This window comes from Micropterus salmoides, unplaced genomic scaffold (genome assembly GCF_014851395.1).
Source record: "Micropterus salmoides isolate LMB-PRFRI ecotype aquatic unplaced genomic scaffold, ASM1485139v1 Ms_hic_scaffold_3, whole genome shotgun sequence".
Lineage (NCBI taxonomy): Eukaryota > Metazoa > Chordata > Actinopteri > Centrarchiformes > Centrarchidae > Micropterus > Micropterus salmoides.
This window is the reverse complement of record NW_024042261.1, coordinates 28,127,893-28,148,881: the sequence shown is the minus strand read 5'-3', so window position 1 is coordinate 28,148,881 and position 20,989 is coordinate 28,127,893. Positions and strand designations below refer to the sequence as shown.

The following is a 20,989-nucleotide window of genomic DNA, read 5'->3' as shown; positions in this document are numbered from 1 at the left end:
AGCCATCAGTTAAGCTTGCAGTGTATTGGGGCTGGTATTTCTTACATCCTTTCCTTTCTCACCATGTCACTTCATGTTTTGTATTCCACACTGATCACTTCAAGAAAGGGGGATTCAACAGGCGGAATAACTAGCCCTGACTCAGACTCCATAGGCTAGCCTCTTGCCACTATTTGCAATTCATCCAACTTAAGTTCACTTGAGATCAAATATGTGTTTTGTTATTTGTTTTTTATTGGAGGTTTTATAATAGCAATGTGGGTCCCGGCCTCAAAGTGCTTATTTTAGCCTTGTGGCAAGTCAGGCAGAGTAATGTGAATGTGTTTTGTGCCTAACATTTTAACACACGGTTTAGAGACGGCTATAGAGAGGCCCTGTAGCAGCTTCATTTTCACTCTTCATTAAGAATTCTAGAGAGTGTTTTGACTGAGAGGTGATAATGTTTCTATGGACATCGCTGGCCTCTAGTCACACACCAAAAACTATGGTGTAGGCTACTGCAAAATACAGGCAATAGCATGTTTCAGTTTTCAGTATGAAACTGTTTTAGTTTTGTTGAATGCCCATCTGCAAAAATACTGCAGAGTCAGTGAAAAAATGTCTTTAGAAACATCCTTTTTGTCACTACGTGGAGACATAATCCAAGCTTACAGTTATCCAAAGGCCTTCCTTACCCTGTGTACTAGAGCTCTGAAGTCCCTAAAACACTGAACAAATAGCTGTTTGTCCTTGAGGATGGCTGCAAATGAGAAGGCAGGGTTGCTACACTGGGCTTAAAATAACAGGAAAGAGCAAGCCATCAACCAGACAGCTGCAGTATAAGTAATTGAATTAAACGACTAATACTTTAAGTCCTAAAATAATATCAAAGCTTTATATATATATATATATATATATGTATGTATGTATTCTAAAATAGTGTATTGCGCACTTTTAATTTAAATGTACTGCTATATACACAAAAGTGCAATAACGTGATTTGCAAACACTTTAAACAAATAAGGTGCTTTTTACCAGCAGTATTGTAAATACTGTAAATAAATTGTAAATCTCAACTTAAATATTAATTTAATCAAATCAAATATAAAACCAAAGCTATTTGCCACTGTCAGGGCATTACCTTTTATAGCTTGTTAAAACAAGTTAGAGTCCAGACCATAAGACCATAACAGGCACCTTCTGAGCAACAGGTTAACATATAGCCTATAAATCTGATTTCTTGTTCTTTTTTCTAAACAGGTATCAGAAGAAACATTTTTCTTTTATCAGCATAAACAGTCTATGTTCAGTAGCAAGTGTCCCTGTTTGAGTGAGGTGAAATGCTTGCCTCACGCACAAACGCCCGCCGCGCAGCAAAGTTGAATTGTCTTGAACTTTTTGTACGCGACGTGCAGCACAGATCATTGGAAGAGAGACTGATCCTCGCTGTTTGTGAGTTTCCAGAATCTATTACAGTTTTACTAAATAGGACATCAACAGGAAGGAATTCGCATGGCAGAGCATCTCCACTAAAACTAGATGAAGGCCTATCAGGTAAAGTTATGAAGCCTATAATTTTAAGTTAAATAGGCTACAGCTGTATAGCGCACGGAAGCTGTTCCCATGGTTACTATCCATAGAGCACCTGCCGTTTACTCGCGGAGCACTTGTCTGGTATATGGTGTATGATCACCGGAGCAAAGAGCAACCCCGCGGGGCCAAGCGACTACGTTGTGATTTTAAGAACGTTCCTAAGATCGTCATCTTAGCTATCCACTTCGCTGTGGCATTTGATTGCTTGTCTAGTCTGCTAAAGCCTCCCTCCACTGCTTGTTTGGGTGGGTGATTTTCTGGCTGATCAACAACCGCCCCCTCCTGTGACCCATTGTTTGACTGTGTATTCAAAATAATAATGAGAAAAACTGCGTTAACGTGCGATAAAATAATTGTCTGCGTTAATTAATTTATACATTAACGTGATAATAACATGTGCCCATATATACATACATATATATATATATACATATATATACACACACATATATATACATATATATGCATATATACACATATACATATATACATATATACACATATACATATATATACATATATATATATGTATATATATAAATGGGCATGTATATAATACATATAATTGAATATAATTCAATTGACAAAATAAATTGGCAACTATTGTGATAATGTATCATATTTCCAAGCAAAAATATCAAATATGTCTTCCTGCTTCTCAAATGTGAGGATTAGATTTTTTTCTTTGTCATACATGATAATAAACTGAATATTGTTGAAGTTTGAACAGATGGTCAGATAAAACAAGTAATATAAACATTTCATCCTAGGCTCTGGGAGATGTATTGGGCATTTTAATAATCAAGACAATACCAGGCAGATTAATTAGTCAGATTTATTAGGCATTAGTTGCAGACCTATATTTTAAGAACTATACCAGTTTTATACCAGCTTTAAAAGCTGCAGGTCCTGTGTTTCAGTAATCTTATAGCATTAGTACAAATGAAGACATGGCTGGGGGAGGAATATGAGCCTAATAACATTTGATCTTTGAAGGGTGTTTTGAAGCAAAACTGCTTTTGCTTTTGAGCATACAGCATTCCCCCTCTCTGCTGCAAATCACACATCCCACTACTAGTGTTTTTAATTAGAAAAGCAACGACAATAACTAAAATGTTGATTAGAAAATCCTCTCACGAGCCAAGTCGCTGTGTCACTGAATGGAAGTCTATGTACGTGTGGTGTATGTGATGTGTCTGCGTGGGAGTTTGATGAATAGATGAAGGGGCAGTTAGCATGCAGTCACAATATGCATGATTACAGCTAAAGCAGCATGAATAGCTCTGCAGATATTAAGGGAGTGTGTGTGCAGTATGTTTAAAGCAATTCCTTAGTGTTGGATGCTTCAGGGACATGAAGATAGGATGGACATCTCGGTGAAGTGTGACATGCGTGAAATTGTACATCTCACATCACTGTCTTAGGTCAGTCAGAAAGCTGGCTGTTTGATGTTACGTAATGGCATTTTGGAAGTAAAGGGTTTAAGTTGCAGTCAAAAGACATGACAAAAAACCCACACTGGATGATATGTCACTGATTCCTAGGAAGATTTATGTTAAGATATCACCTACATGTTAAGGGAGGACTTATAGGAAGGGAGTGTGTTGCAAACGTGACACTAGAGAAGAAGAAGAGAGTTTCTTTTGGATGTAATGAATGGCTATGAACAACCGTTGAAGGTTGCTCTCAATGTCAGGATCTTTTGTGGAGGCCTTCTGTGTTTGCACTCAGTAGAAGTGAGAACTTGGGTTGGTAAATATGTCTTGCTTGGACAAACATCCTGGGTTGCTTTGGCTGGTGCTGATAAAAAAGGACTGCTGAGATCCTAATCAAGATTGTTGCTTTGGCAATTAAATCTGACAGAGGAGAATCAGAGCTATTCTTCTTGTCCTGAAAAAGGAAAAAAAAAATTGGAAAGTGGTCCCTTTGTGCTTCACCTTGCTCCATGTGCGCCTTTAGTTGTGCATTTGGGAGAGAGAGACGAAATTGTGGATCCCTTGAATTGTTTCAGTCTATGTATAGCACATTACATCACTTTAAATGAGTTCCAAGAAATGTGTTTGTGTACTACACCTAACCTGTTTTGTTTGGTACCAAGGAGCATATCATTACCTAACTAGTTTACATAAGTTTGTGGGGTTACATGTTAAAATGACTAAAGCATCCACTGTGCAGTAGGTTACTTTCCACTGCGTAGAAGCTGGCTCTGGAGGCTATCAGAATTTAGACTAACATTAGCAGCTCTGTCCTGCTCTTTATTGGATTTGGTGAAGTTTACACTTCTGCAACACCAGCCAGTATTACCCAAGATAGCTTTACATTTGCCAAACCGTACTGTGCAGTTTTAGGCACGCGTGGAAATAGACATGTTAATAGATTATATTTAGCAATTAACAAAACGTAAGTGAACTGAAGAATAAATTAAATCAGTATTGGTGTGACCACCCTCTGTCTTCAAAATAGCACCAATTCTTCTAGGACACTTGCAAGAGATCAAGGATTTTGGGAAGGCACACAGGGGTTTCAGGTCAGCCAAGGAAGCTTACCGCAGCAGATGAAGGACAGATCATGCTTACTTCACTTTGCAATCGGAAGATGTCTAGCTGTTATATCAGCTCAGAAATGTCAGAAAACAGTGGGACCCTGGTACACCCATCTACTGCCTGGAGAAGTCTGGTCAGAAGTGGCATTCATGGAAAACTTAAAACCTAAAAGCCATACCTCCAACATGGAAACAAAGCCATGTGACTCATCTATGCTCAGAAACTGGCAGCAGGTGCTTTGGACTGATGAGTCAAAATTTTAAATATCTGGCTGTAGCAGAAGGCAGTTTGTTCATGGAAAGGCTGGAGAGTGTTTGCAGGCAACAGTGAAGCATGGTGGAGGTTCCTTGCAAGTTTGGGGCTGCATTTCTGCAAACAGAGTTGGGGATTTGGTCAGAATTAATAGTCTTCTCATTGCTGAGAGCTACAGGCAGACATATCATCATGCAATACCATCAGGGAGGCATCTTATTGGCTGCAGCATGACGACGACCCCAACCATGAAGTTAAAGTCATCAAGAACTATCTTCAGAATCAGAATCAGGTTTTATTGCCATGTATGTGTATACATACGAGGAATTTGACTCTGGATTGTACATTGCTCACGATGTAATAAATAAGTGTAAGTATTTGGTGCAGGAGTTATGACTAGAGGTAGGTGGATTTGGTATACAGTATCTACAATATGACAATATAACAGTATGAACAGTACTGAAATAGAGAATGGTGAATTAGCCAGTAAACAGGTGGCTGATTAGAGGCAGAGTTACTGGGTTATTGCACAAGAATTGTTCCTGACACCGTAAGTCAGCTGTTCATCAGAGTGATGGCTTGTGGGAAGAAACTGTTCCTAACTCTGTTGGTTTTGGCGTACTGTGGTCTGTAGCACCTACCAGAGGGGAGAAGCTGGAACAGATTGTGTCCGGGGTGAGATGGATCTGCAGTGATGTTTCCTGCCCGTTTCCTGAATCTGGAAATGTATAAGTCCTGAATGGAGGGCAGGTTGGCACTGATGATCTTTTCTGCAGACCTGACTGTCCGTTATAGTCTGCTCCTGTCCTTTTTGGTGGCAGATGCAAACCAGACAGTGATGGACGTGCAGAGGACAGACTGGATGATAGCTGTGTAAAAGTGGATCAGCAGATCCTTAGGCAGGTTGAGCTTCCTGAGCTGGTGCAGGAAGTACATCCTCTGCTGGGCCTTCTTGATGATGGTGTCCATGTTGGGCTCCCACTTCAGGTCCTGGGAAATAGTGGATCCCAGAAACCTGAAGGATTCCACAGCAGACACAGGGCTGTTGAGTATGGTGATGGGGGGCAGAGTGGGGGGGCACCTCCTGAAGTCCACAGTCATCTCCACAGTTTTGAGCGTGTTAAGCTCCACGTTGTTCTGACTGCACCAGAGAGTCAGCTGATTAACCTCCCATCTGTAGGCCGACTCATCACCGTCCCGGATGAGGTCGATGACCGTTGTGTTGTCAGCAAACTTCAGGAGTTTGACAGATGGGTCTCTTGAGGTGCAGTCGTTGGTGTAGAGGGAGAAGAGCAGTGGGGAGAGCACACACCCCTGGGGGGCGCCAGTGCTAACAGTCCGAGTGATCGATGTGATGTTCCTCAGCCTCACCTGCTGACTCCTGTCAGTCATGAAATTTGTGATCCACTGACAGGTGGAGGCTGGCACAGTGAGCTGGGTGAGTTTGGTGCTGAGGATGTTCGGGATGATGGTGTTGAACTCCAAGCTGAAGTCCACGAACAGGATCCTTGCATATCTCCCTGGAGAGTCGAGGTGTTGCAGGATGTAATGCAGTCCCAAGTTGACTGCATCATCCACTGACCTGTTAGCCCCGTAGGCAAACTGCAGGGAGTCCAGCAAGGGGCCTGTAATGTCCTTCAGGTGGGCCAACACCAGTCTTTCAAAGGACTTCATGAGTACAGATGTCAGGGCGGCAGGCCTGTAGTCATTTATTCCAGAGATGGAGGGTTTTTTGGGGACCAGGATGATTGTGGAGCATTTGAAACAGGAAGGAACTTCAGCTTGAAGAAGAACAAGGAGTCCTGAAAGTGATGGTATGGCCCAGTCAGAGCCTTGATCTCAACATCATAGAGTCTGTCTGGTATTACATGATAAATTAATTGATAAATTAAATCTATTAACATGTCTATTTTTGAAAGCATTCTTTGTACTTGCGTCCATGACCCACAAAATAAAGGTCAAGTGCCGTTTTTATCAAGGAGGGGTTAGCTAGTTGCCTTAAATTACATTTGATTGGGTTAGATTTCTATTTATGCCCCCCAATGTGGAATAAAAAATATTTTATTTGTTTTACCAGAAAATAAACAAGAGAAATTATACATTACCGATACTCATAAAGGATTATTTTAACCTTTATTTGTCAGTTCTTTATTAGTTATTTTAAAAAACTGGATAAAATACAACAATGTAGCAGTAATGTAGCTGTAAAACCTGTTTAAACACATTGGCCTTTTAGTTTGAAGGTGGTAAATATCAATGTTCATCTGCAGTGCAAAACATTGGTTTGCAAGTTTGACATAGAGCTTCAGAATCAGTGCAGCTCTTGAACTATGTGAACTATAATGAACTATAAAGGTGGGGCTAACTAAAGGTAAAGAGCTGTGGTGGGTTGTCTGTTACCACCCATATAGGCTGTTGTAGTTTTGGACTGCATGTAAGTAAAGTGTATGTTAATATGCCCAACCCCATTGACATGTATTTAAGAATATTCTTATAGTCACATTATGTTTCTCTGTCACTCCATTAAATGTATTAGCTTTATTAAACTTTATGATACAAGCATAAGATAAATGTATGGTACTTTATGGTAAACGCATAGGATTCTTTTCAGTGACAAACTAACAATATAGTATGTAATGACACAATGTGTACAATATATACATATTATATGTTTATATTCAGCAGTCAGTGTTCATTGAATTCATTCTTTGCTTTCAATAGCTGTAATGAAAAGAATGAGTGAAAAAAAAACTAACTACAGGGTAATGCAAGTTTTCCCGTGTACAATCCGAGGCAGATTATTATACAGGCTAAAGACAAATATTAGCTATGCATATAAAGCAGGAAATCGTCTTTACAGAAGGAGGTAGGTAAAATTATATTTCTGCTTGAATTTCATTTGGCAGAGAGGCTCTGGGCAGAAGATGATTGTTCCACTGCTACAGAAATATCAAATCATTTGTATTGAGCCTGGGATAAAATCAAATATTGAACTATAAATTGAACCTTTTTATGATTCTGACACTATTACAACTGGTGCCATACGGCCTCCAATGTTATTTGTGCTTGCACATTAAGGTGTGACCATTTATTTCTCTCTGCAGACTGCTTTGAAGTGAACCCTTTGTGGAGCATCCGAAACGACACAATATTCTGGTGAGTTCCCAAATTGAAATTAAAACCCTCTTCACATTTACATAATATACTACCACACATAACCCATCCAAACTGTGAACACGACCAGAAAGTGATGGGGCAAAGGGATAGAAGGGAAAGGCTTCGAAAAAATGATGTTTCCTTCCTGTGGCTCTATCGATCACTCAGTTTTTACTCCACAGGGTCAGTATGTTTGACTCACCATGCATACATATTCTCACTCTATTAAACACAAAGGCAAACCCTACAGTTTTTCTTGTTATTTTCCTCCTCTCTCTGTCACATACAGATTCAACCACATGTTCACATACAGAGAGAGAGAGGGAGTGAGAGCAAGCTTCTGAAGAGTGACACTGTTAGCTCTCCTCTCACATAGGCAGGGTTGGGCTGGCGCCATGGCTGTTTGCCTCATAGCCTGCGCAATGGGAGTCGGCTCCATTATCAGAGCTACTGCTTCGCCACCCTGCAGCAAACCCAGCATCCTCTGCTCCTGCAGATTTAATTTCTTATCTCAATAGGGAAAACAGCCCCTCTGATGAACAGCAGAAAACACCCTGGCTGCGGTGAACATGCATTGAGAATATATACAATATGATGGTTTGATAACTTATAACCAGGCATAGCATTGATATTCCTCATAGGAATTTGTGGTTGGTCATAGATATTTGCTTTGTACTATGAATAATGATTCATGGAAGGGGAGCTCTCGTCACCATTAATCAGGAACTCTAGTTTATAAACGTCTATAATGTGCTGTTGCTGTTGTGAGCTTCACATTCTAGGACAAACTGACTTGCCTCTATGTTTGCAGATAAAAGCAACTCGTCAGCTGCTGTATTCTCACATGACATAAACTCAGCATGAACCGGTGTCACATGCATGCTCCTTTTGTTAACATTCTTACGATAGCACATTATCACTTCTCGGAGAATAGAGTAGCTGGATATTTGTACATGTTTTCATAAAGCCCTCATGCAAAAAAACAAATCCAAGCCTTGTACTGTGATGTTTTTTTTCTTCTGACAATCTGCAAAATTTCTTTTCTGCTGCATTTGGTAAGAAGTCAAAGTCTGTGATGGAGCCGAAAGATCTGACTTGCTGTGGCTTTTCCAGCCCTTTAAACAGCTTCATCAATGTCATGAAAAACCTCCGCAGTAGTAATTGTGTGTCAACTTTCCCAGGCTCTAAAACTGAAGTTATTATGTGAGCCCAAGTTGTGTTAGTTGATATACCTTGGCGAAATTAGTTTTCTTCTGTTTTACAGTAATCACCTGATAAGGCTTCACTTACTGATCGTATCTGTGGTCTAATGCATCAAGAGTAATTTATTACAATCATTAGGTTGAAAGTTTCAAGATCTCTCCTTGTAAGAATTTACAGTTCCTTGAAGGACCTTCCTTTAACACCCTTTTCTGTAAAGAACTTTAAGCACAAACATTTTTTTAAATTTTAATTATAATGGAATTTAATATAATAAACTACAGAATGCACACTTGATAATGCAACATAACATGTATGTGTACTTGTGCAGGAGTACTAAAAACTTTAACAGAAATCACACTGCACAGATAACATATAAAAGGATGTATGAGAGACATCAACATGTGCCAGGATTAGCCATTAAACATTGCAGTTATTGAACCTGATCGTTTTCAGGTGGCTGGGGTTTACATAATGTGGCGCCGTGAGAGGACATTGATTTTTCTTGCTTTGAACTAGCAGTCCTGCAAGATTCTTTTCTGCACAAGGGTACTGCCTGGCTTCAGCAGCTAATTTGGCAATTGGGTAGGAATAGAGAGTTAATAATCCATAGTATGAGCAATAACAAAAGTTTTGAAGGCAATTGCAAAGACTGCCCAGAACAAGGTGCAACACAGGGCTAATACAGAATCATAACTCTCTATAGTGGTTCATGCATTTGTATGTGCAGATGTATTTCTACTTGGTAGTGCAAATGTGTCTGATTAAGGAGTCATTTTTAATAAGAAACGAACATCATGACACTTTGCTACCAAGATACATCACAGCTCTTTGAATACTGTATGTTAAGGTTCAAAAAGGACTAAGCAATAATGCAAAGAGACCTTTGGATGATAGCGATAGTGTAGGAACACTTGATTAGATTTAGATTTAGATTTAAAACATTTAAAAGACAATTTGTTATGTTTCCTCTGTTTATGTGGAGAGAACAGAGTCGTCAAAGATGCAATCATAATTGTGTTGACATGCATTTTGATTAGACTCCTTCCTGCTCAAACGAATGCATTTCTTTTTTTTTCTTTTTTACAGAATAGTTTACAGAACAGAAAGTTATCAGAGTTGCCAATTCAGTAGGCAGAACAATTCAAGTTTATCTGTGTGACCCTGATTCTGTTTTAAACTGCTCACTTAACAGCCACAATATGAACGCAGTAAACAGAAAGTTAAAATGCATTTGATGGAAATTTGCAGTAAATTAAGAAAATATATATAACAAATAAATACAGGATTTAATTAGTGCTGATACTTTGGGATACTGTTAAAAAGCTTATTTAACAGTTTTCCTTCCCTTAAGTTTGACAAAGGCTTCATAAGCATTACTTCAGGTTATAAAACTACCCAGTGCTTTCTATATAGAATAAAATAAATACCATAATGCTTAATAATAATTAACCAGCCCAAAGCAAGGTATTTTATAAATGATTGATTATAAGCAGCAATGCAGAGGATTCGTTTTTGTATGTATGCGTGAAGCAGAGAGAGACACTTTCACATTTATTACTTTTTATTAAACTGTGAAAGACTTCATTCCCCACAGTCTTTTGCAGCTGACTCACATGTTCTAAAGTGAATTATGTTTTTCTCGTGTTATCTTATATCTTGTGAAACTGCAGAGCTCTTAGATTAACCATTTTCCTCCATGAGAGCACATCCAGCATGCTGAAAATATCAGTACACCAAAGTATAGATTTTTGACTCATTTTGAAATTAGACTCTCTTCATGCAAATAGCTGTTTTGATCTCTTTTGTTGGCATATGCTGCTTTTCTCAGAGCACTATAATTAAACAGGAGGAGGCCGCAACCCTTCCTTATTCTGTGTCAGTTTGAGAAATGGCTGTTGCAAAACACACTGTGTCAAAGCAATACAAGTTGAACAACAGCTAGATTTCACACACAATGGAATCCATTTTTAGGAGTGTATCTGAGGATTCGTGAATTAATCTTCATTTCTGCAGCGGGATAGATGTCTGAAAATGCACCAAAAATCAGTTTGTGGAAGTTTTGCTCAACAGCATTACATCATATTTTGTATTTATCACAGGCATATATCATATACAACTGCCTGAAAATCAAAACTTATGAGGACACATTACTTTTTACTCTACAGCTGAAAAATGTATTGAACTGCTTTTATCCCTTCTGCTGGTAATGGTTTAAGTCGCGACACTCCCAATTACAGATAAACACATTGGAAAATGGGGGTTAATAGTCCATGTTAAGTTCAATTTAACAGTTAAAGCACCTTCAGCTTCTTTCAATTGTTTCCCAGTGATAAATAATCTTTCTGAATTACAGAAAAAATACTATATCTTTTATTTACTCTCCATGTGTCACCACCCAGGTTTACACCCACAGCACATCCCCTGATCTGACAACATCCTCAGGCTAACCTTCATATATCATCATTAAAGAGCACGGACTCAGACACTTTGTCAGAGTTTGCAGTCCAGTGGAAAGGTACAAAGGGGGCAGAAAATAGATCTCTTTGATGAAGAACAGATTATGATGGAGAGGTAAGCAAACTTACCTCTCATTCACTGCCCACATGTGCAGTGCAGCAAGACTTGCCATCTCGCACAGCAGCAAATTGCTGTCTGATCCCAAAGACAAGATGCAAATAGGATGTAATCCTCTTGGATCTTTGTTACAAGATACAGTGAAATGTAAATGGCTCTTCTCAGTTTTAAATTCAAATAAAAAGATGTCTGTTTCAATGAAAGATCAAATAAATATGCTAATATGTTATCACTTCATTATATGTGCATATCTGTATTATTTGTAGTATCACTGTATACAGTAATTATAGGCTACCCACATACATTTACATTCCAAAGACGAGCTTTCTTAAGCAGCCTTGTGTGTCTGTATTATCAGAGGATCAGCAGCCTCTTTCAAAGTTCTATCGTTGTAATGTGACGTGAAAATCTAACATAAAAATTCCCACTGAGCTCCATGACTTGAGCGCTCTCCCCCACTGATTCAGTTTCAACTGCTGTCTATATTTCTGCAATTTTATTTGGCCTGCCCCTGAGGGATGTGTTTCCAAAATTAGAAACCTAACTGACAACTCGTTAGTTCTCAGGTGAGATAACATGGGGTGGCTTACAGACAAGGGTTTTATTGTGATAAACGTAAGCTTGTTAGAAAAAGAGATTGATAAAATGGAATATTCAGGTTTCTGTAACTGCTGAGAGAGTTTGGAAATGTCATTCGAAACATTGAGATTTGAACATTTACAGTGAAAAATTTCTAATAGCAAAGCTACTAAGCTAATATCTGTATCTGTTTATTTAATAAAAACATGTGTTTGTATGTATATATATTTAAATATTGAGATTTATACTGGGGGCGGCATGGAGATGCAGTGGTTAGCACTGTCGCCTCACAGCAAGAAGGTCGTGGGTTCAAGCACCAGCCTTTCTGTGTGGAGTTTGCATGTTCTCCCCGTGTCTGTGTGAGTTCTCTCCTGGTGTTCCGGCTTCCTCCCACCATCCAAAGACATGCGGCCTGGGCTGATTGGTGACCCTAAATTGTCCTTAGGTGTGGCCCTGCGATGGACTGGCGACCTGTCCAGGGTGTACCCTGCCTTTCGCCCAATGTCAGCTGGGATTGGCTCCAGACCCCTGTACACAGGATAAGCGGTTGGATGGATGGATTCATACTGGCTCAGCCAACACTAGAAAAGAATGTCTACTTGCAACCCCTGTTTGTATACAGTTGTATATACTGTATATATATAGCTACTCTGTCCAACAAGGACAGCTCAGATAGTAATTTGAGCTTGCAGCCAGTGAGTTTTAATCAGAGTTAAAATCAGAACCGCAGAGAAATATAATAGGCTATGTTGCCATACACAGAGGAAGGTGTGGCAACAGAAAAAAAGTTGCTGCTTACATACGGTAAAAAGCATTTACATTTTTGTTTTCCTTTCTTATATACTTTACATTGTAACTAACCTTTTCTTGTAGCATGTTGGAGCCAGTGCAGAAGACATAATAAATGTGCTGGAAGTGTTTCAGTAAGAAAAGGCAAACAGCTTCTCAGTATGATGCCTTACAAAAGTGCCATGTTTAACGGTTCACGCTGCGAGTTTCTCTGGAGAATTCTGTCAGCGAGACCTGGCATCTCTGGAGACAGACATAGTGGGACGTCCGAGGCTGCAGGAAGATGAGAGTTGCCAGAGTAAGAGCATGCTGAAATACTTTCTGCTCTCTGATCCAAACACCCGCAACTGCTTTTTTTATTAAAAATTATTTTGTAAACGCCTCAAGAAGCACATACAGCTGCATTAATTACAACTGCATGGCAGCAGTTTGATAGATCAAATAAAATGAATCTAATGCGGATGAAAATGTGGAGTACAAACATGACAGAGTGAGACAAAGCATAACAGAAATTCGTAACAGACATCATGTTCCCTTTGTTTGAAGTAAACCTCCCTGATTGTGCAGCACAACAAGAAGAGCTATAAATTATTCACATACTCCCCGATGGCCGCCCATTTACAGCCGCTCACTTGCTTCTGACTGGACGTATTCTTCTGTCATATTCCTCAGTGATCTGCCTGTTTTAAAATGGAAGCAAAATACATGTGACCTCTTAGTGGGACTTTGCCTTCACTCTAATGCTTAATTTATTCATTACCCTCCGCCTCTTTTGGGTACGCGCTGCAAAGCTCGTAATCGTAAATACTGTTGAATATCAAAATGAATGTGAAGGGGAAGGAACACAGAGGATTATTACAACTATATGTAAATAACAAGGTGAAATATGGCTCCTTCCTCATCAGTGTGTGAGCATAACAAAGAAAGGGGTAAGAGAGGAATAATAGAATGCAGTGGTCATAGATAATAACACAATTTGCTGTATTGTAGTCCATGAAGGACATCTCTCTCCAGATGGCACAGCATGTAATTTTTCTACTCTGCTGTTCCTTCATTCATGCTGATGTGGGGTTTGTTGTAGCAACTGCCAGACAAAAGGGAAGAGGGTTGAGTGCCCTCTCTGTGAAGACTTTCCTAGGGTTTTAACGCTCACATCTCCACGATAGCTGTCTGTACTGTTTGAGGGCTCAGTTGATTTTTGCAGATGTATGGTCAAGACATTGGAAAGTAGCCTACAACAATAAATTCTTGCAGGATATTAGTCTTCACTGTCTCTGCAGATAGTGAAACTTTCTCTTAAGATTTATTAGATTAAAGTATTTGCCATTTATGTGCTGGACTTAGTCTTTACATGCGCAGATGATTCAGGCAAACAATGTATGCATGTAATCCAGCCAGACTGTACTTCCAAGGACAATGACAGCATCAGTCGTTTTACTGAGTGACCCAAAATGACATCTGTTTACATTCAAGTGACAACACCTGCTAGCATAGTAATTATGATGAGAGCAGTTTGCAGTGTTGTAAGCTAAGCTACAACAACATGACAGCATTGACTTGGAATGAAGTTCGTTCAGTACAAAAAAATAGCTTATATTTGGTAAACCACTATGATCAATAAAACTGTCAGTCAAACAGATAGGCAGGCAAAATTGTCCAATTCAATTGTTTATTAAACAATAAGCTGTGCTCTCTGCTCTCACTGTTCCAAAACCAATTTGGTAACTAAAACAAACAAACAAACAAACAAAAAATCCACGGCGACACCCTCTGGATCACTTCCTCTCCGTTCTCACCCTCTGCCATCTTTCCATCAAGTAAATTCAATCTCCCTGCAGCAAAGTTGCAGGCATCAGCCCAAGGATTGGTACGTGTTGTCACCATCATACAGAAGTGCTTCTGTCTGCCTCACATACAGGTCCTTGTATGGTGGTGGCGTCACTTAAGCTGATGATACACGGTGCAACTTTTAGAACAATTGTGCTGGGCAATGTTGCTGTCAATGGTAATGAGTAAAGATTACTACCGTAATAATCCCCCCTCCCCGTTTAAAACATAGTCGGATTTGCCACCAGCAACATTGCCCAGCAACACTGCTCAAAAATTTGCCCCGTGTATCATCAGCTTTACTGATCCTTAGCGGTTATTTCAGACTTGAGCTTCAGAAATGCTTAGGAAAACGTAGCTTGTGCGGACGCTACTTCAGTAAGACCAGTAAAACTAGTAACAGCGCTACTTGTCCAAAACTGGTAATTTGTAACATAACGTAACAAATTACGTTACTGATCACTCTTTTGTGATCAGTAACGGTAACACATCAGCTGAATTAACTTACAGCTAATGCAAACAGAACATCTTACTGCTACTGCTTCACATAAAAGCACTTGGCTAGTGGAATATGGGGTGACTTTTATTGGGAAGAAGCCACAGGAAACACTTGTCTAATGCGACCAAAAATTGTAAATTTAAGCATTTTGTATCAGCGGATCAGTTATAAAATATTGCAGAGAGTGATGGAACCAGAATGTAACCAATCCCACAATAATTTGCTGTAATGTAGAAAACTACTTGCACAGCAGGATTAAATCAGATCACAGTTGTTCATAGCCTAATGGAGAAAATGGCCAATTCTTGACGGACTTCTTTATTAAAACAATGTGAGTTTGTTTGGGTGAACTGTAAGATTGCTCTACAGTTGTATAAATTAACCAGGAGTGAAATGTTAGAGATTATAACTTTATCTTAAAAATGTTGCACAGTGCATGATATAAATGATAAAAAATATTTTTAAAACGCAGTGCGTCCGCTGAGACGAACTTCTTTTGAATACAAAATCGTCTTCATTTAAATTCACCCATTTTTATCAGAATTGATAATTGATTAAATTATAGCAAATCAGTAAGAGACTCAACAATATTATTTCTGTGGAAACTAAATCCCCCTCCTACTATAAACATGATGTGTCGCAGTATAAGTCATTTAGTCATTCATGTATTCTGCACTTGACGGTTACAGCCTCTAAGTGTATATACCGTTCAAAGGCAGACTGCAGGCTGGGGAATAGTTTTTTAATTTCGGTTGTCGATTTAATCGTTCTCTGAGTGCATGCAGTCATCAAGGGACTTACAGACACAAATCAAGGTCAAGTCCACTCACTTTTAACAGAGACGCAGCCCAAATAAATGGATCAATAATTCCTCTTATTAGTTTCCCACTTTGGATATGTCTGACTGTGAAATTCTTTCTCCTGACTCCAAAATGAGAAATGGCCATCTCTTTGTGTGATGACTTGAGCAGGATAATATTGTCTCATAGTTGATATTGCACCATTTTAAAGCACTGTGTATTGAAGTTGAAATGACCTCAAGTCTATATATCACTTAACACTGTCTTTCCTAACTAAAATTTGTCAACAAAACTTGTCATAACAAGGTTATGATTGGAATTTCTTTGTCTTAGTCATTGATCATTAGTCATGCACTGTTGCCCATATTCAGATATGCATGTCATTGAGAAACAAGCTGTTTACAGAGCGGAAGAAGGTCTCAGCATCAGGGTGACACTGATTAAATTCCCCGCCTGTGCTTGTTCCCCTGTGTACTCTCCTTTTGGTAAATGAATTGGAGTGAACTGACCTTTCATCAGATATGCACAGCAAACTTGAGTGTTTAAGCTTCAAGAACCAGACAGGTTAACTTCATTTAATCAAGTGAAAACCATTACAGCAGGTAACATGTACGAGATGCTTCACTGCACCATCCACATATTTTACTCATCATCACTCTGAGGCATTACTTTCTGACTTTTTCCCAGTGGACGGGGCTGATCACTGGGCTGAAATACTATTTGTGGACTTCTCTGCTAGCCTGGCATTATACAGTGGCTTCAAGAGGGCTAAGGTTTTCAAAATGTTTGAAAACAATGAATAAATTATTCATATAAGCCACACCCAGAATGCTGCATATACATTTACGAACAATACTACAAAAAAAGTCCAAAAAATAAAGAATAAAGATAAAATATTTTTTAATCAGATTTTCAAACTATCATTGTCAACATCACTGACAAGAACATGTACTATAAATACACGAAAATAAAAGTAAATACTAAATAATCTTGTCTTGAGACAAAGTTAGCAAACTCAAAACTATTCCACTTTTTGATCATCTACAGCAGAATATTTCAGGGTTTTATTGAGCACTTCATGGAAAATTGACACTCTTAAATCATCATAGCAAGTGCAGCACAATAGAAAATGGGACTCACTTTCCACTTCACCCAAATCACACAGACAGCTTACACAATCACTTTCCCCCCTGAATATTTTTGAATCTGCCAACTTCAATGACCAGAGGAAGAATACAGGCTCTCAGTTGTGCAAGTTTGGCTTCTATAAGTGAGATGTAATATGTGTAATATATTTAGGTTTTAACATTTTAACATACTTTTTCTTTAAACTTGAAAAACGCTACAACTTAAGTAAGGCTTTAAAATAGTATTCAGTCATCAAGTCATGGTGATACATATAATGCACTTGTGCTGAAACGTGTAGTCTATTCATTGATTAGTCAAATGATATCAAATATTTTAAGGCATTTTGTGCTTTTCTTTATTATTGTAACTTGAATCTTTGGGTTTTAGAAAAAAAACAAAAACTTTGACGTCAGCTTTGGGTTCTGTGAGATTGTGATGCGTATTCATTTTTAATTTTTTTTGACATTTTATAGAGTAAACAAAAAATCATTTAGGAGTACAAATACTGGACAGGTTCATTGATAATATAGAAATACCACTATTTGTGTTTCTGTACAAAGTGAAACGGTAAATTGACTGCATTTGATGGACAAGGCGTTTTGCAATTTGCCTCTTATTCACACACTGATCAGGAGAAACTTGGGGTTCTTGCTCAAGAACACTTCGACACATGCAGCTGGGGATTGAACAGCTAATTCTACAATTAATGGACAAGCCACTCTACCTCTTTAGCCACTGCCAAGCCATAGTACAGCATAATTAATACAAAAAAAATAAGAGAATGAATGCAAGGCAATAAAGTCAGAGCCTTGAAGGCAAAAGTCACAAAAATTATCAATAGCAAAACTAAGTTCTACTATAAATTTACCAAGTTAGAGGTAATATGATCCTGGCTCTTAGTTGGCCTAACATCAAATATCCAACTGGTGTTGAGAGTTGGGATGATGAAAATGAGATAAAATGGATAACTTTCTCAAGGTTGGAAAAGACCATATTCTATCAGCACTTTCACTGGAAGAAGCAAGATGGAACCAGTCTTACATCTTCATCTTAGAAGAAGATCTGAGTAAAAAAACACCACATTCTGATGCACTGTATTTCCAGAAAGGCTGCAGAATGATTTTTATTTTTTTTTGTTGAATCAGATTAATAGAGCTGAGTGGGTGGAATTCAGCAATCCTAGATTCTTTATCTTTAACTTGCAGAAAGTTTGGAAATAGTACTTGATATCTGCAAGCCAATCATTAAGGTGAATCTGCTGTTGTAATTTGACAGAGGATTCGGTCCTAATAATTTCATTGCAGATCAACGTATTTTTTTATTTCAGACATTATTAATTGGTTTTAAAGGCTGGAACTAGTGGGTGTTCCCTGGGGAAACAGATAACCTGTTTGCAAATGATACGACCAAGTTGGATCATCCAATAGTATTACCATACAGACAGAGGTGTGCCTGACAGAGTTAAGTACAGTGAAAATCAATGTGGCCTTAAAAATACAAGATATAGTCAGGGGTTGCAGGCAGTTAACTTCTATTCATTTGCAGTAGTTCAATTGATTATTCTGTTCCAAAGGTTATTGAACATTTGATATTGGCTTTTGGCTATGTATTCATAGAACATTTCTTCTAAATAATTAAATGACAGTCAGAACCCCATTGCAAACATTTCTGAATATTGATTCGTACTGATAAAGAGTATTTAATCAAGGAAGGAGCTAAAATGGGAAACACAACATGAAATACACATGAAATACAGTCGAGATGATGCACTACCTCCAACAGCAGGAAATGATCTATCAGCGAGTTATGGTATGAACCGTTTGAAGGGCAGTGACTGTGACATAAACCCTTTTTTCGAGGCTTTCAAGCAGGATGACCTGGTCTGTGGTGTCAACTGTCTCACTGAGATCAAAATGGATTCAAGTAGAGCAATCACAAGCACAAACAGCAACAAGGGGAGCTCAAGAAAAACCATCTATGGGCCGTGGAACATCCTGATACTCAATTTAAATTCAGTTCAATATTATATAGAAGGTAGCAATTTGGGGAATCTCTTTACTCCAAAAACATTAATGACATGTAAAGATTGTATAACATATATAACAAACTGCTGTATTGTAAGCAATAGCATACTGCAGATCTTGAAGTTTTGAAGAAGTTTTTGTACGGGTTATTAAATACTGTCTGACTGCAGCACACCAAGAGGGAGAAGATCTCCAAAATGACAAACATTTAAGAAAGACATATTTTCTCATTCAAATCTCAGAAGGCCTGGCTAAGAGTGATTGACATTCTCATTCTCTAAGCTCTGGATATTATTCATGGAAATGCCTATTTTAACATTTTATAGAGTCCCAGTATCTCACCAGAGGTGACTTGTTCCACCCCGCACGATTCCATATCCATTATAGATGGCTGGTTCAGCCAAGCCAGCAGTATACATATGTTTACAACTGTCAAATGTGCCAAGAGGATTCAGTGAGCGTCAAGAAAAAATAGCTATCTGTCTGAGTTGGATAGATCCTGAAGACCTTGTTGTAAAATTATCTCCCAAGTATATCAATTATACATACAGAGATAAATGTGCCCAAGTGCATAGAATCAAAAACAGGGCAACCAATGTTGCTTCAGGAATATGCATGACTTGAGAGGAACTGGTGGAAATTCATTTTCAATTCAGTAATTACCAAATATGCACACTTCCTCTAAAATATTGTATTTTAAAGTTGAAGCATGTTGAACATCTAGCTTTATTTATCTATTGACAGAGCACAGTGATTATTTATTTAAAAACCTTGGATTTGCAAAGGATGAAAATCCACATCCTGAATTCAACAGATAAACAATGAGTTATACAGTAATAAGAGGGTAGAGATGTTAAGGTTGTGTCCTATTTTGTTTGTAGTGAAGGACAGGAAATGCTCAGTTCTCTGTCTGGTCAAGAGGTTGAAGTAATTTTTAAAAAGACATGTTTCTCCGAAAAAAAAAATACAGTTGATGTGAGGGGTGAAAGTAGTACATGAATGTTGTCCTCCAGTTAAACTCTTTGCATAGACACTAACTGGCTAACACAGCAACTCTCTCCAAGCAATTACATTTTATACTACTAATTTATTATCACTATTATGTTTTTGATGGGATTCTGCTTAGATCATGTTCATGCCATGTAACATTTTCTCCACTGAACAATGTAGTGCATTTTTAGTAATTGTTAGTGGATATTCAGGGTTGATTGGTATACAATGTGCAGGACTTTGACACTGAGCCTGGAGGTCACTTCCTCATGTGTGGTTAGGTTTAGGTGACAGAAGCACTTAGGGTTACAGAAAGATTGTGGTTTCACTGGTAAGTAGGTAAACATGTTGTGTCTTGTGCTTTAAGTTGACCACAATTTTTCCCTGACCTTAGTGACAAAGTATCTTGAGTGCCTAAACATCACCAAGAAAAATGGTAAATCGTGCTTTGGTTACAACAAGGGGATATGTGTTTAATATGTGTTTTGGGACTTGCCAGATTTGTTCATTAACTCCTTTTCCTCACTATGTTCATAACAACTTTATCCGAGTGGCAATATACTTCCTTCAAAATGTATTTTCTGTTGACAAAACATAATTTCTAGGAGAGAGGGTTGGACAAGGAGACAAAAGCAGAAACATTTATGAATGTCTGGCACAAAAAGGGGCACAGGGAAACATACATTACATTAAACTAAACATTAACATTGGCTGTAAATATAAATGTCAGTTTAATCTATAGTATTGCTTTGTTCTGTGTCATTTAACAAAACTAACAGTCTATTGCCAGCTGTTCTGTGAGGCTGTACAGTAGTGCTTTGAGCTAAAGGGTCAGCATGCTAACATGTGCACAATGACAATGCACCATTAGTTGAGCTTAGTGTGATGGCATGCTATCATTTGCTAATTATCCCTAAACGCAAGCTAAGGCTGATGGGATGTCATTTGTTTAGCAGGTATTCGGTCATAAACCAGAATGTTTGACAAATTCCATTTTTGACTGATTGTTGGTGCTATAGGAAAAGTCAGAGCCAGGTCACCAAAGTTACAACT

The 20,989-nt window shown here is 38.4% G+C and overlaps 1 protein-coding gene across 2 annotated transcripts in view; it reads left to right on the top strand.

Moving 5' to 3' along the window:
* The window catches only part of lrfn1 (leucine rich repeat and fibronectin type III domain containing 1), a 115,000-nt gene that overhangs the window by 58,509 nt on the left and 35,502 nt on the right, over positions 1 to 20,989 (top strand). Inside the window, exon 2 of one of the 2 annotated variants that reach the window (XM_038694139.1) lies at positions 7,472 to 7,523. The exons of the other annotated variant lie outside the window; for it this stretch is intronic. The gene's annotated coding sequence lies outside the window, so the exon portion shown is untranslated. The remainder of the gene's footprint in view (positions 1 to 7,471; positions 7,524 to 20,989) is intronic. 2 annotated transcript variants of the gene reach the window in all.